Here is a 17,494-nt window from a genome sequence, read left to right as displayed (position 1 = left end):
AAAATAATGTCATCAGCGTAAGCCAAATTACTAATTTCAATTAATTGCTAAGTAAATCAGAGAGGTTTTTAATGAAGCAAAACAATCTTTTAGACACAAATTGAAAATAGACGAGGATAATATCCTCCCCTGTCTAACCCCCCTCCTAACTACTACTTCATCAGCAGAAATTATAGATCCCGAGGCAATGCGAACTTTAAGTTCAGAATACCACGAACGAAAAGCATTAACCAGTTTATGTGGTAAACCATATTTTAGTACGCTAAGTAGAGCAGATGCATGAGAAAGATTATCGAAAGCTCGTTTAATATATATTAATAAACAATATAACGGGTCTCCTTTAAGCCATGAAGAATTTAAAATTTGAAAAAAAGTAGTATTTGCATGATCACAACCCGTATTCCTAGTGAACCCCAATTGATTCGAACCGAAATCAAGCGAAACAAGCGAAGAGATTAATACTAAGTTCAAACATCTTACTTAATTGAGAGCCCTTAGTAATAGGCCGAAAAGAATCACATGTCTGGTACTTACTTTTTCCATGCTTTGGAACCGGTGTGAATATCCCTGTTTTAAAAGAAGTTGGCACTTGCCCAGACAAACGGATCAGATTCAAAAAACGCAAAAGCTTAGCAAAAAATTAAGCCGGGGCAAGTTACAGATGATTGGGAAAATTTCCATCATGGTCCGGAGCACTTTTATTTTTAAAACTCTTCATAGCTACACTCAGATCATAACTAGTAAGAAAATCTGAGGATCTCGACGAGAAAGAAATCTTTGCACTGACACTGCAGTTGCAACTAAAAATTTCCAGAGTGAGAACTGCTGATGTTCTCAATGAGCGTTGGTTATTTTTTTGTGTTTGTTATGTATGATCAGCTTTCGATGAAAACTTGTTAAGGTGTTCACCGTCAGATGGCTGTCAGATCCAACTAGGGTACAAATAAAGTCTCAACCTAAAATACAAATAAATTCGAAAATGGGTACCTGGACCCATTCTGTGGAAGGTAAACAGGAAGGGTGTGCGTAAGCACAGCTCCCAATTCCCCATTCCATTTTCTTGCTAAAGGGCCATAAAGCGGAGATCACCGCCGCTGGTAGAGACTGTAAAGTCGAGTGGTGTATTCTTCTTTAGTTTTTTTTTTACATCCCAACGTTTTTGTACCATATGCCTCTATCAGACTTAGAACCTATTCACACACAAATAGCAAGGTGAATTAAGACAATACATGCAACCAGATTATCAAAATAGTTTATTTACAATATCTCGAGGAACAATTGGTGGATTTAGCTTAAGCTTCCAAGGAATGTTTGGGGATAAAGTGAATCCCGGTGTTTGGCATAGAAAAGGACCAGAGGGAGTGTGGGTTTTAAAATACCTAAAACGAGGCACAAGCCACAATCGCCCATTGTCTCCACAACCCGAAAGAAAATAAACCAGCTTCTAAGGCAAGGTAACTGAAACAACAAAGCAAAAATATGTTTATGGTGATACCTAGGGTCTAATTACAAACTATTACCCCCACAGTCACCAGGGTAAATACTGTAAATTATGCAAGTTATCCAGGTTTTACATGGGTGTCTGAAAAGGCTACGGGTATTCAGGCCAATCTTTCAGGAAATGTTGAGGGCAATATTGCATTGTGCATCCGGGTATTCAAAAGGGCGTATATAATTTCTTAAACCACATTGGCTTGGGAAAGAAAACGAGCAAAAATGGCGTTTTTAAAGACCAAATGAAAATACTGAAAAAACACAACAAAGCGAATATTTCGAGAGGACAAACGCCTCTCTTCTTCAGCGCGAAACGAAAAAATGTATCCAAGGAAAGTGCCGACGAAAAAAACAACAAAAAACAAACGAGGAAAGTCAATGTGAAAAGAACCAAAAAACCAAATAAAAAACCAAAAACTTAAAAGATGAATAAAATTCAATAAAAGCAAAAAATTATAAGAATAAAACCAAATACCTAACAACCATAAAAGCGAGTTATTCACCAAAATCCGCGATTTGCAAAAAATCCAAAAAATTATGAACTGCCATCGACGGATGCTAGCGAACAACTGAGAAATAAAAGAAAAGAAAACAATTCATTTACTCAAAAATAAAACAAACCAGCAATTAAATAAGTTGGAGATCTATGTCATCTGATTTCGGATTTTAAATATTGCATTTCTTGCAGACGCCCTTTGAGACCTAAGGGGTTGTTCACGTGTTTGATTATATGACTGGGAAAGTGGTTCAAGGTTTATTTCAGGGATTACTAAAGTATCGGCTTCTCTTTTGAGAAAACCGAAATATGACTCGTTTATTCTTAAAACACCGGAATCTCTTTTTAAAGTTAGACCTAGATGTTGGTATTTATAAATTTCAACAGCTTCTCTGTAGTGCTGGACAATACCTTTGTCATGCGAAATTAGGCCAGCTTAATTAAACAAAATAGTATGGTTTGGGTTTTCAAAAATGTGCTCTGCAAGAGCAGAGTTAAATTTTTTTTTCCGCTTTTTAAGTGTATTATTAATTGAACTAGTGCTGAGTTAATTTATCCGTAAGTCATTGATCAGTTCTTCCGATATACCAAAGACCACACAAACAAGGAATTCTGTAGACACTGGAGTTTTCACCTATCGGGATAGGGTCTTTACCTTGATAAATTTGGGAACTGATAGTTTTTCTGGGTCTATAATAAGTGTAAATGTTATTTTTCTTAGATTTTTTGAAATGTGGTCTGAAACCCCTTTAACGTATGGGAGACCAAGATAAACTGAATTTTCCCTTTGATTTGTGTTTTCTGTGGAACTATCTGATAATCTTTTAATGCGTTTTGCAATTACAGAATTTATTAAACTAATTGGATAACCATTCCCAAATAAAATATCTCTAAGGTGGTTGAGCTCTAAATCCAAGAAGCGTGTTGAAAAAACTTTCAATGCTCTATCAAATACAGAAGTGACAACTCCTCTTTTCACAGCAGGAGAATGATTAGAGAAATAATTTAAGTAACAGTCATTATGTGTGGGTTTTCTATAGACACTAAACTCGAAACATGTATCATTTCGGTGCACCAGAACATCTCAGAACCCAGAGACTCGTCACCATGCTCCCACAAATAAAAAATTTCATCTTTAAAACGAACCCAAAATTCAGGTTTACAAAAACTTTGTAAAACTTTGTTATCATGAAGATAACAGCCTGTATTGGAGAAAGGGAGGCACCCATGGAAAGCCCATATTTCTGTCTATAAAAAATGCCTCTATAATGGAAGTAAAAAGAAGTTCTGTTACAAAGGGCTGTAAGTAAAAGAAGTGTCTGATTCGACACAGTAGATTTTTCTGATATAGATGGGTTAGATTTAAGTTTATGCTCCAAAATCAGTTTGGCCTTTTGAGGATCACAATTGGTATACATTGAATCTGCATCAAAACTGCCAATTCTTGTATTTTGTTTAACCGAAACTTGCTTTACCTTGGAAATGAAATAAGCGAAATATTTAATATAGGGTTTTTGAGCCCGAATTAGGGGGCGACATAAAACTGATAAAAATTTTCCTATTTTTGCTATAGGAGAATTAAAAGAAAAAACGACGGGTTGAAGTGGATTACCAGGATTATGAATTTTAGGAAGACCAAAAAAGCGAAGGGACGTGCAGCCGCGTGGGTAAAACCTTTTGTACATTTGATCTGTGATTTCACCTTTTCCTTTTAGATAAGATCTTTAAGTTTTTGGTTTTTTGGTTCTTTTCACATTGACTTTCCGCGTTTGTTTTTTGTTGTTTTTTTCTTCGGCACTTTCCTTGGATACATTATTTCGCTTTGTGCTGAAGAAGAGGCGTTTGTCCTCTCGAAATATTCGCTTTGTTGTGGTTTTTCAGTATTTTCATTTGGCCTTTAAAAACCCCATTTTTGCTCGTTTTTCTGTCTTTATGAAAAGGGCGTATCTGCAATATCTCAGGAACGGCTAAGGGTATTGTTGAAACTCAGGGTATGAGGAAGATGTTAAACTAAATCAAAATCAAAAGGAGCTAAGTGCATTCAGGTTGTCAAATTTGGCGTGTCACAACATCTCAAGAACAGGAAAGGGTATTAAGTTGAAACTCTCTGGAAATGTTGAAATAAATCAAAAACCACCAAGGCCGTTTCATGAAGAAGTTGAAACTTTCAGGGAATGTTTTGAAAGATATTGAACTAAATCAAAGCACATTATGTTCATCCGGGTTGTCAAACGGGTTTACCTGCAATCATAGGCAGCGCAATCGCGCTGCCTAAGTAAAGAACGATGTTGTCACAATGTATTATTATATTTTTTGTTTCCATACCAGGGCACTTCGTATCAAAAAAGTTGCCGTAGAAACCTCGAAAAGGGCTCATTCGACTAGAAATTGGAGTAGCTAGTGCCCTTTTTAATAGTCGAAGGTTACTGGAGTACAAATAACACCTCTTCCAAGCCCACAAGTTACCGAAACACATCCAATCAAAATTTTGAGATAGCCATTTTTTTCAGTGTAGCTTATTTCCTGATAGAAATTATGTTTTTGAGGAGGACACTCTCCCACAGCCTTCAGGACAAAGGTTGTAAGTTATGCCATGGGAGCATATAAGGTTTTTATAGAAAGCGTTGTCATAGAAACATCAAAAAGGGCTCGTTTTATAGGAAATTGAAAGGGCTGGTGCCCTTTTTAATAGTCAAAAGTGATTGAAGGGAAGCTGACCCCCCCTTTCACGCCCACCATTTCCCCATACACAACCCATCAGAATTTTGAGATAGTCCTTTAATTCAACGTAGTTTTAAGTTCTGGAAATTAGGTCTTTGAGGATGGATACCCCCCCCCCCACAGCCCTCAGGGCAAGGGTTGTAAGTTATGCCCAGGGGGTATATAAGGTTTTTATAGAACGCGTTGTCGTAGAAACTTCAAAAAGGGCTCATTCGATTAGAAATTGAAATGGCTAGTGCCCTTTTTAATAGTCGAAAGCGATTGGAAGGCAACTAACACCCCTTCCGCGCCCACCATTTCCCCAAACACTTCCAATCAAAATTTTGAGATGGCCATTTTGTTCCACGCAGTTTAAAGTTCAGGAAATTATACCTTTGAGCCGGACACTCCCCCCACAGTCATCAGGGCAAGGGTTAAAAGTTATGCCCTGGGGGCATATAAGGTTTATATTGAAATCTTTGTCGTAGAAACTGGAAAAAGGGCTCATTCGATGGGATATTCAAAGGGCTAATGCCCTTTTTAACAGTTAAAAGTGATTTGAGGGCAATTAGCCCCCTCTCACGCCCACCTTTTCCCCGAACAAATCAAATCAAAATTTTTAGATAGCCATTTTATTCAACGTAGTTGAAAGTTTTGGAAATTAGGTCTTTAAGGATGAAAACTCCTCCCCCCCCCCCACACTCCTCATGGCAAGGATTGTAAGATATGCCCTGGGGGCATATAAGGTTTTTATAGAAAGCGATGTTGTAGAAACTTCAAAAAGGGCTCATTCAATTGAAAATTGAAAGGAATAGTGCCCTTTTTAATAGTCGAAAGTGATTGAACGTGAATTTCTCACGCCAACCATTTCCCTAAACATATGGAATTAAAATTTTGATAAATCCATTTTGTTCAACATAGTTAAAAGTTCTGGAAATTAGATACTTGAGGATGACAACCCTCTCAGAGCCCTCAGTGCAAGGGTCGTAAGTTATACCCTGGGGACATAGAAGGTTTATATAAAAAGTTTTTGTAGAAATTTCAATAAGGGCTCATTTGACTGGAAATTGAAATTGCCCTTTTTAATAGTCAACAGTGAGAGGAGAGTAATTAACCCCCCTCTCACGCCCATGCTTTTCCCCAAACACATTCAATCAAAGTTTAGAGATAGCCATTTTGTTCAAAGTAATTAAAATTTCTGAAAATTATGTATTTAAGGATGACAAACCCCCTAGAGCCCCCAGGGCAAAGGTTGTAAATTTTGCCCCTGGGGCATAGAAGGTTTTTAGAGTTGTCGTAAAAACTTCAAAAGGGGCTCATTCAATTGGAAATTGAGAGGGCTAGTACCCTTTTTAATAGTTGAAAGTGATTGAAGGGTAACTAACCCCCCTCTCACGCCCCACCTTCCCCCAAACAAATCCAATCAAAATTTTCAGATAGCCATTTTGTTCAACATTGCAGAAAGTTCTGGAAATTAGGTCTTTGAGGATGACAACCCCCCCTCCTGCCCTCAGAGCAAGGGTTGTAAGTTATACCCTGGGTGCATATAAGGTCTTTATTTAAAGTGTTGTCGTAGAAACTTCAAAAGGAATCATTTGATTGGAAATTGAAAGGGCTAGTGCCTTTTTCAATAGTCCAAAGTGATTGGAGGGCAGCTAATCCCCCTCCCACCCTCCGATTTGCCCATTATTTTTTAAGAGTAAATGTTGCCTTAAGATTAAATCAAAATGCACTGTTTTAGTGCTAATTCCCAATAAGGCATCTGAACAGTTTTCCATGGACGACTAAGGGTATTATGTTAAAACTTTGAGGGCTACTTCTACTATAAAAATTGAACCAAATCAAAATAGCGTAAGTGTATCCAAGCTATCAAAGTAAGTAAACGGATTTTTTTACGAATGGTATCAAGTTTTCCATCTCAGGTCAACCAGAGGAGGTATGAAACTTAATTAAACAGGACTATTTGTGTCCAGATTTTTAAAAGGGTGTATGTTGTTAAAATTTGCTGAAAATTTTTCTCCAGCATACAAATATCAGGCCAAACTATAACTTCTTAAAAAACGGAAAGATTTAAAGTATTATTTTCTTTTTCCCTGAAAAGACTATGTCAATATAAAACGAACAGAAATTAATATAAAAAACTTTTTGCAAAAACTAAAATTTTTAAAGAAAAGTGAAGAAGTCCATTACACAAAAAATGAGCAAAAATAAAGTCAAATAATATACCAAACGTGAAATAACCGCAAATCAGTATCGATAAATGAATGAAACCCAAAAACGAACAGAAATTACAATAAATAACCGAGTCAAACTCAAAACGAGCAGAAATTAACATAAGTTGGGCGCAAAACCCCCTATGCCTTCCCAAGGCCAGAATATAATTTGCACTTTGCAAATTTGAAAAAAATACAAATGAATGTGCATTGTCAGTTTAATATACATATACTGATATTTAGTAATGAAAATGTTAATTTTATTTGATTTATTAAAGTTATAAAAGTAAAAACATTTATATATTTTTCAGTAAAGTGCAAATTATGTTCTGGCAAATTATTTGATTTTATTTTTACTCATTTTTTTTAATGGAGTTCTTTACTTTTCTTTGAAAAACGTATTTTGTGGAATTTTTTTTTAATTATTATCTAAAAACAGCCACAGATAATAAATTGAAACTTTCCGGGAATGTTGAGTAAGCTTTTCAACTGGAGTAAATCAAAAGGAACTAAGTGCATCCAGGTTGTCAGAATGGCTGTCCACAATATTCCAGGAACGACTATTGGCATTAAGTGTAAACTTTCCGGGAATATTGAGAGTAATATATAAAATTAAATGAAAAGACACAATGTAAATCCAGGTTATCAAAACGGCGTATCTGGACTATCTCAGGAACAGCCAACAATATTAGGTAAACCTTGGCTTCTAAGTAAAAAAAAAACACTTTGTGGGGGTATCTGTAATATTCCCTGGACGGAAATGGGGCTTTTTAATGAGATATCCGAAGTTCTAATTATCTTTTTAGAAGTCAAAAGTGGTTGCAAGTGAGCCATCCCCCAAATGTGTGTTTTTTCCTAGCCGGCCTCAACATCCCCAAAAGAGACCCAATCAAAATTATGACATAGCCTTTTATTCAAAATAATTGAAAGTTCCCCAAAATATATGTCCAGGGATGGACAAAACCCCCACAATCCCTGGGAAAGGGGTCGTGAATTATGCAAGTTGCCCATTGTTCGCAAATAAATTTTATAATGAAAAAGGAGAGCATAGTTGATCGGTTCAGCTGGTTGATCCTTGGTGTTCGATTAACTCAAAAAGTTTGGAGATCATATTTTCATCAAGACGATTACATATTTTGTCAGGAGTATGGGAGAGGGGGGAGGTCTCAGAATTGGCTAAAAAATTTCGTTCGTAATTTTTCAATTTCAAGTGAGCTCTTACCGGTTTTCGCTAGGACGAGACGCCATAGTTTCCCTACTGTATACTCTAGAAATGGCATGTGTAGCCTACCTCAGTAAATAAAAAGACGCTGTATGCACCTAATTTTTCAAATTGTTTACAAAATCTCGAGAATACCCAAACAGATTGATTTAAAACTTCGAGGGAGTATTTGAGGGTCAAGTAGGTCTATAGTTTTTACCTGGGGGGGGGGGGAGAGGTAAATAAAACCACAATATGCGTATTCTAGTCTTCAAAGTAACATACCTGCAATATCTCGGGACCGGATTGGGGGATGAAATTGAATCTTCCAGGTTCTGTTCTAATTACTCAGGCAGATACCTCTGCAATCTGGGAATCTGATGATTTTCCTGAACTTACGTATATTTTTCGAGATATTCGCCTATTGTTTTACTATTTTATTTTCGAACATTTACCTGTTGTAAATACAGCATAAGCTTGAAACAAAGTAGAATTAAAACTTAGGTTGAATCTTTGCTTCTATATTTCAGACATACAATATAAAATCGTTCATAGCTAAATTAATTTAAAGCGTTCTCAATGAGTTTCTTCATTGAAATTAAGATGCGTACGAGAAAATAACGCTGGCAAAATTTGAGGTGTCAATCCAATTATCTTCATCCTTCTAACTCATCACAATTTAAAAAAAGATCTTCAGCTGAAAAAAAAAACAACTAAATTAGCAGAACAATTTTAGGCATGCATGGGTGTAAAAGGAAGGACTGGCTGTATGAGCATCCACAAAATGTCACAACCATTAGGATTTTGAATCATTTTAATATCAATTTTTGCTGTTTGGAAGAACTTGAAGCTCTTGAAATAAATTCCAGTTTCAGCTAACCCTTTTAGCAAGGTACTGAATAATGGAATTTAGTAAATACACGTACGTACGAAGGGAGGTCTTAATGCATAGGTCTCCCTCAAAATCTCATGAGCTTTGGGCAGTCTATATTGTCATATAGATTGCCAGGTTTGCTGTTTGGAAGAATTTGGAAGAAAACCCTTTTAGCAAGATATTGAATCATGGAATTTAGTAAATACATGGAAACAAGAAGGATGGGCTTGCTGCGCAGGCCGCCTTTAAAATCTCATGAGCTTTACTACAGTCTTAACCTTCATATAGGTTGCTAATTTTGTCGTTTTGAATAATTTAATGTCCTTGAAATAAATTCAGTTTCAGCTAGCCCTTTTAGCGCGGCACTCAACATAGAATTTAGGAAGTACAACCAGGCTAATTGAGAAATCAAAATTCTAAAAAAAAATGTTATTATGAAGCACTTAAGACCTTGTGATTAAAAATTAGATATTAACTAATAATCGAAGCATGGATTAATGATTAAAATCAACAATGGAACGCTAAGTTAGGGTCTATGCCACTGAATATCGCTTTAATCTCCAGAGGCAAAATACATGTCCCCTTTTTTCATCTCCCCCATTAAACTTAAGCTTTAGTTAAAAAGTAGAAGGTTGAGAGGTAGCAGTCCCGGCGCCTAACATTTACGTTTTTTATGTTTAAAGTTTCTCTTTAATTTCCTATGAATCACTTTTTTAATTTAATTTCTGCTGAAAATAATACTTGACCCAGAGGCTTTAGGCCATTTCTTGTTCACTGAACTACTAAGACATCCATTTCTGGACGTCAAACCACCAGTGCATTCATCTTCCATGAATGTACATTAAAAACTCAAATCAGCATTTAAGTTTTGTAACTATTTAGCTAAACTTATCTACAATTAAGAAAAATAAAATATATAATTCATTTCGGACGGAGGTTTCCACCAAAGAAAAATTCTTGATGTGAAAAAAATATAAGCTGACCATTTTTGCAATTTTTCTGATTTCCAGGACTTCCCTTCCACTGGCAATATCACTGTTTTATGAGCTTAAGGTCCACAAGCAAATTTTTACTGCAATTTATAAAGATTTGATTTGCTCAAATACAGAAAAGAAATTGAAATTCTTTCGAGTTTAGGACGAAATTCCTCGCAACATCTGCTCTAAGAAGACATGTTTTTCTGAGAAAATCTAAATGACAACGAAAAATGTATTCAATTATTGCTCGAGCAAGATTTTGGAAGAGTGATTATGGTTGCGTTTGGACTTCATGAGCAAAATTACTCGAAAATTTCGTTGAGGATCCAGACAAAATTGTTCCCGGGATGAAACGAAAAATATAAATTCGAGAATAATTAGCCACGTTCATTTTCATTATCTTCTTTTCACTGTGAGAAAACAGATTAAAAGTCCGCATAGTTGTTCCTCTCAAAACTTTATTTACGATCATAATCTGATTACTTTTCTATTACTGGTGGTTCTGGCCTGTCTTGCGCCCGGGGCAAAATCTTGATTAGCGGTCTCCCTGGCCCTCAAAAATTTTCAGGCCAAATTTTCATAAACTAAAAAAACTATTTTCAATTTATTAGTTAATTAATGATTTATGTTTTTGTATTTATTTTTGTTTTACTAATTAATTAATAATTTACGAATTACTTTCATTTAGTAACTGCGGCCTCTATTTTATTTTAATAAAAATAAAACTTCAAAATTTATTTAATGATTATAAAAGTTCGATCATTTATTTGAAGTTTTTCGCCCCTAAAAATTCTGTCCCCGGGACAAGTGTCCCCTTTCCCCCTCCCTAAGACCGCCACTGGTTTCTATTTCTACTCTGCTATCCAACTAGTTTGAAACAGGGGCGGATCCAGGAATTTTTTTAGGGGGGGAGGGCAAAATGGGTTAATCCGATAAATTTGCGTTAGGAGCAAGTTTAATTAACGCAATCTTGTGTTAATTAAGTAAATTACACTACTTTTGATTACGTTAGGGGGCGCACACCCTCCTCCCCCAGGATCTGCCACTGGTTTGAAATTTGTACAAGAGCTCAAAACTAGAAACAAAACACATTACTATCACTGTTTAAAAATAGAAGAATCGTACAACAGCTGTAAATAAGGATTTTTACTGGTTCATTTTGAAATAAACAGGCTTCGATTTCCCCCTTATTGTGTAGAGGCGAAGCCAATCCCGATCACTGCTTCAAAATCTTCTTCGTTAAATATAAATAAATATCTAACATCGAACTTTTCTCTTAAAGACCTCCCGATTTTAACAATTCGTATGCAAACATTATCTTCGAAGGCTGAATATCAAATATACATATTGTTGATACTTCCTAGCTATCGGGAAAAGGAAGAAATCTATTCATGAGAAAATTTCTAGTTCCTGGAAATCATCTATCAAAATCATTAATCAGGCAGGTAGATTCTGTCGTCAAAAAACATCTTGGTAGAATCTCGCGGGATATGAAACTGATGAGTACCTTTCCTTTTTTATTCATTTTATCAAGGAACGATATAATAGGATCAGATAGAATTGAAAATCCTTTTCTTTACTGAATAAATTGACTTGTAATATTTGAGGAGCTCAGAGCCAAGTTGATTAAGTGTATAAAAGAAACATAGATATTTCAAAAAGAAGGTATGGTTATCGTTTTAATTTTACACTACGTACTCTAAAACAAAACCATAGATAACCCGTGTAATAAATTCTGTTCGTGGTTTTTGTAATAACCTCCTGTCCGTTCAGCGATATAATAATATTTTCACTAGAATGCACTTAACTTTAATTAATTTAAAAAAACAAAGTTTTCCCGAGGGAAGCAAAGAGCGAAGTTGAAACTTAAAACGAACAAAAATTATTACTTCACAGCCTATCTAACATATATTAGTAAAACTATTACAAATAAACCAACTAATTATGTTCCTCTATGCTTTTAGGATTATACAAAACGTGCGCTATACTGAAAACAAAAGATAATATAGGAGTTTTGGTACAGTAAAAGCAAACCAATTAAGGTTACTTTTTATAGAATCAAAATATTACCAATCCTTTTTAGGATCAATTCCTTTTAACATAAAGCTACAATTCATTTTAAGATGCAACTTAGTTTTTTTTACGTGTAATTTGGTATCACTTCTGCACAATGGCTCAGTTCAATGACTGGCTCTCGTTTTGGTTCTGAAAAGGACAATCTGTCATGATTAGTTTGTACGCAAGTTCGAAGTAGGGCCATCTTAATAGTATTTTGACTATAGAATAGCTTTAGAAAGAGTACCATAGCTTTAAATTCACTCTTGTATAGAGTAGAATAATCGGATATCCAGAGTTAATATTATGTATTATTTGATTTCCTTTTCAAGTATTACTAAATCATACCTTTTACATTTTAAGACTGTGTATTATCCATATTGGTATTATAGCTGGTGAGAGCAAAATGCTGCTTGATAAATCAATCCCATGTTTCTGTATGCTGTTCAATTACTTTGCGGTTATTAAAAAATATTTAGTTTTACGCTTATGTTTTTAAGATAATTAAATTGTATACTGAAAGTTACCAATGTCACAACTGCTGTAAGACTATGGGAAGCTTTATAGATTCGTTTAGTGTTGTCACGCTGTATACTCACTTTTGACTCTTAAATCAATAATCCTGTTTTTTATACTTGACTTTTGTGTTTTCAGTAAAGCGCTAGTTTTGCATAATCCTAAAAGCATAGGGAAACATAATTAGTTGGTTTATTTGTACTAGTTTTATTGATATATGTTAGAAGGCCTGTGAAGTAATAATTTTTGTTAGTTTTAAGTTTAAACTATGCTGTTTACTTTCTCCGGAAAAACTTTGTTTTTTTAAATTAATCTGTTCGTTTTATGATTAAAATTTAATGTAGAAATAACGTTGCCATGATCTTTTTTATTTATACGGAATAATGTATGTTCGTTTTAAGTTTTAATGGCACTCCTGAGTTTCAGTTGAAAACTTATTTTAATGTAGTTTCAATTATCAGTAGTAACCTAGGTGCTGATTTCAAAAATACATGAAAAAATACATTGGAATTGCTGTTGATCCGAGATATACATGAAAAAATACATGGAATTGCGCAAGAAAAACCCATGGTCATAAGTGTATACAATATGAACGGTACATTGGACTTGGGCAAGAAAAAGCCATGCCTGAGACACTGTATTTACACGTGAACATTTTGAAAAGCTGCCAAGCTTTTTGTTTTTGATAAGAATTGCACAATGAATGTATCGTTTGACGTAGACATTTTTATGAGCCAATCAGAGGTTGTTCAATATACGATAACTTGATTTGTGGTTGAGGTTTGAATAAAAGGAATGGTTTTCACTACAATTCATATTAGTAAGAGAAGTGAATTCAGAGAGAATAGTTTATTTGAGAGAATAGATATTGTGTATATACTTTTAAACACCAGATTTAGAATATAGGACTTTTTTTTCATGGGAAAAATAGTGTTCAAGGATGATTTACTCCTCTCTCTCTATTTCCGAAAATTTTTCGTTGTTGCTAGCTCAGTTTTAATGTGGCAGTGAGATTGTGAGCGCATGAAAAAAAAGTTCCATACCTGTCCACTATGTATGTACACACTGGGCAGCTGGACATCATGTGAGAATTGCACAATAATTGATGAGTATGATGAAAAGTGTAGATTATGCAACCCATGTAAATTGCATAGAGGATATGCTGTACAAATTAAAGGTTGTAATTCATGCCTTGAAGAAGTGTGTGACTCTCATCCTACAGGCCACCTATGCTCCAATTGCCATTATGATAAATGTAATCAGTGGGAGAATACATATCCCGGTATGATTGGAAAGTATCCTAACCGTAATTATAGTTTATTGCTACGAGATTGGTATCGTCGTGGTTTTAGATTGTTCTGGGAGGAGGAACCGGGTCAGCGATTCAACTGCTGGAACAGCAAAAGAATATGGTTTCTACGTCATCGTTGTGAATATAATGGGTGTTAGGATTATAACCCCACTGATTTTTATTTAGCGGTGAAGGAAAATGATTCGACACTTGAGGACACTATTTGTGACATTGGTTCAGATAAGCAAATTGAAACATGTGAATTCTATAGAATGAATGAGAATAGTATCATTAACTATGCAAAGAGATATGACAAGAGTGAAGTAACACTCTATTGTAGAAAATGTGACTCTGACAATGCAGAAAATCAGCATAAGTATACTGTGAATTCAGATAATGTACCTGCACTAGTTGTTATCGAAAAATACCTATACCTAGTAGAAGATGAAATCTAAAGGGTAGAAAAGTCGTTTTATCATGTATATAAATTTTTATTAAAAAACAATTTCACATACATTTTTAGGACATTTTATTCGTAGGGCACTAAAATCAATATTAAATACGCTTTTAAGTATATTTTCCACTAGAGTCGTTCAATCGAGTTATGTCAACGTAGATGTTGAGAAACTGCTTGTAGGTGTAGCCACGACATCTGAACATGAAAAAGAGTAGTGCATGAGAGCCACATGTCTTAGTCGTTAAATCCTGTACTCTTTGTTGATTTTGAATAATGGTTGTCCCACTGCTTTCAATAAAGTTGCTGATGTATAGCGTATAGAATTTATACAATAGACAAAGAGGATCAAAAAATTCAATATTCTTCGCTGTTTGAAAGATGCATATCCAATAGCCTGTCTTCAAAGTTGATGGACTGCTATTAACAATGATTAAGGTATTGTTAATACTTGGAATTTTTTCAATGAAGTTCGATGGTATGCAATAGAACTTGTACTGGGACATGTATGTATCCATACTAAATACGTTGATTATTTGGTTTGTGTTCATGGTGCTAGGTCTAGTAGAACACTGCCGCCGGGTGTCATTTCCCAATAGGTTTCAAATTGACTCAATGATATTAGCGTGATACTCTCAGTCAAAGCATTGGCAAAGGTACACTCTAAACGTACATTCCCTGTTCGTACTATGCTCATATCCTGAGTCCCCGACAAGTCCAGAACAATTACCCCATGATTTTTTGAGAACATTGAATCGGTTAGTCCATTTTCAAATAGTTGAGAGTCATGATCTAGGGATTGCATGGTCAACTCGTACAGAGTTCTATAGGGTTTTTTGTCAAAAGATAGAGTGTACAGTGGAATACCATTCACTTTGCACAAAAGGCTAGATAGACCGAAAAAATTAAAATCATGGGGGGATTCAGTCCAGGATCCAACGGCACTGCCACTGTTCACAAAGGCCAAAGCCAATTTTGATGGGATTTCTCCATTGATAAATGATGAATCGCTATAGCTACGAGAGTCGGTGGCAATGTGACGTTGATTGGCGATTGTATGAGGTACAAGAAGTTTAATGTTTTTACCATCGGCTCTTAGATTTTCTAATGCCAATGCAACAGAGCTCATAACCTGTTTTTTTCGGACGTGGAGAATTACCGATGTGATATTGACGTTTGCATTGGGTGCTGCAGGAAGTATTTTTCTCAAAATGAAATTCGATGGTGCCAGCTGTTACTTTATGTCAATCTTGACATTGGGGGGTAGCCAGTGGGAAATATTGAATATCTCATGATTTAATTTTCCGACTAGATGATACTCTTAGTTCACTGCAGTAGTCAACTCGCCGTCAGTAACAACGCCAGATCGATATTCAAAGCCTAATGACTGTCCTCTCAACTCCTTGTATGCCTTTGGTGTCATCATCATAAATTGTATGTAGCTTGCATAGCTGGATAAATTATTGCTAGTGCTCACCAAAGTACCATTAATAAATACATTAATTTGTTTGAATAGATTGTGTAGAATACAGTTTTCATAGGAGAGACCATCGCCAGCATTTGGAGTTGTATTATCTGAATTTTTCTTCACCGCAAGATTTAAATCAATAAATGTTGATGGCAAACCAATGAAATAGTCTTCATTGGAAAATATTTGAATGTTTATATTTTCCGAGAGGGGATGTCGGGGATGAAATTGTTCATAGTGGCCAATCTTGAGACTGAAATCAATATTTTCATTATTGAATAGATTCAATGAGGAACTAATTGATGGATAAGCTTCCTTTTGGGGGGAATAAGTTATCTTAAGAGAAGAAATCCTCCTTTGGTGTAACAATATTTTTCTGTTTATTCTCCTCCCTATTGCTCTTCCTTGTTTTATTCCTTAAAGTCCGTGTTGATGTCCTTCGCTTCCCGCCTGGGTGGAGACTCATGAGCGAATGACGCGCACGCATTCTTTTTAATCCCTCCCCATTTTGTCGAGATTTTAGTTGCTCACCAATGGCTCTTGCTGAAGATCTAATATTTTCCATAACACTCTCCTTGAAATTCTTGCCCGACCCCACGTCCTGTAGTGTGGAGGCAGCAAAATTCGATGCAGCAAGTACAAGATATTTTTTGTCAAGCGGTAGTGCAAATTAAAATCGACTAGAAACCCAGCTACCAAGAATATAACCAGACATTTTAGTACACCACTTGTAGTAATTCAAGCCATTGCCTATTTGATGTGGATTGAAATCACGGACGTATCACTTGATATCGGAACAGAAAAATGGAATTTTTCTATCGTTCATTTTAGGTGATTGCTTTATTACCGACAATGGGTCGAAAATGACAAATAATCACTGCCAAGCCTTTTTTTATTGCTAGAAGATGCCCCAATTCACTTCTTAGTGTTAACTGACAGAGTTCCAAATGCGAAGTGATTACAGGAACACCCTGAAAATGTTTTATATTATAGTGATGAACAATTTAATGGGTTTTTTTTCGTTCAAGAACAAGTAGGAGGGGGACATTTGAATTACCGACTTTCGATGTTTCCACAAAGGATGCATAGAGAAATATGCAAGAGTCCGAGGCGAGACCAGGTGGATAATCAGCAAAAATTACTTGATCCATCCCGTAAACGGTGCCAGCATTTCTCCCATTGATCATATTCTGTTTAAAGCCAAGAACGTCTCTCAGATTGTCATTGAGAATAATTATTTCAGCGTCAACAGGTGAGGTCATGTAAATCCTATTATGTTCCAATGAATAATTAAAATGGAATTTACCAGTCCTACGATATGAAATTTCTTTATTGATTGTACGACATAAATCTGTCATATTATCATATTCAATATATTTCAATTTGACATGTGGATGTTTGTTAGATTTAAGTGCTTCAACCCATTCATAATCGACAAAGAGTGTCCAATCGAATGGTATAACTTTTACATCATACACACAATCCTTTCTGCGGATGTCATAAGTATTTTTGAGAATACAGTCGACAAGAGCCACTTCATACGCATCGTCAAATTTGATGGCAGGGGAGAGTTTTGTCCAAAAATCACTTGTCGTATTCAAGTCGTTGTAGAGAGGATCGGAAACATTGGACATGAAAGTTACATAGAAATCATTGGGCATTGTCAATATCTTCTACACCGATCCAAAAATCAAAATCAGAGTTGTATACTAGCCACCGAACAAGTAACTGTTTCCTACTCCTGCGATTACGAGT

At 35.5% G+C, this 17,494-nt stretch overlaps 1 protein-coding gene across 1 annotated transcript in view; it reads right to left on the bottom strand.

The window, feature by feature from the left end:
• Nucleotides 1–8,604: 8,604 nt before the first annotated feature.
• Ranbp16 (Ran-binding protein 16) overlaps nt 8,605–17,494 on the bottom strand; it is a 238,509-nt gene continuing 229,619 nt past the window's right edge. Inside the window, exon 21 of the mRNA XM_089090269.1 lies at nt 8,605–8,801. The gene's annotated coding sequence lies outside the window, so the exon portion shown is untranslated. The remainder of the gene's footprint in view (nt 8,802–17,494) is intronic.

Source organism: Artemia sp. Qi Xiang Cuo, chromosome 6 (assembly GCF_049724085.1).
Source record: "Artemia sp. Qi Xiang Cuo chromosome 6, ASM4972408v1, whole genome shotgun sequence".
NCBI classification, from domain to species: domain Eukaryota; kingdom Metazoa; phylum Arthropoda; class Branchiopoda; order Anostraca; family Artemiidae; genus Artemia; species Artemia sp. Qi Xiang Cuo.
This window is presented reverse-complemented; position numbering and strand designations above follow the sequence as displayed.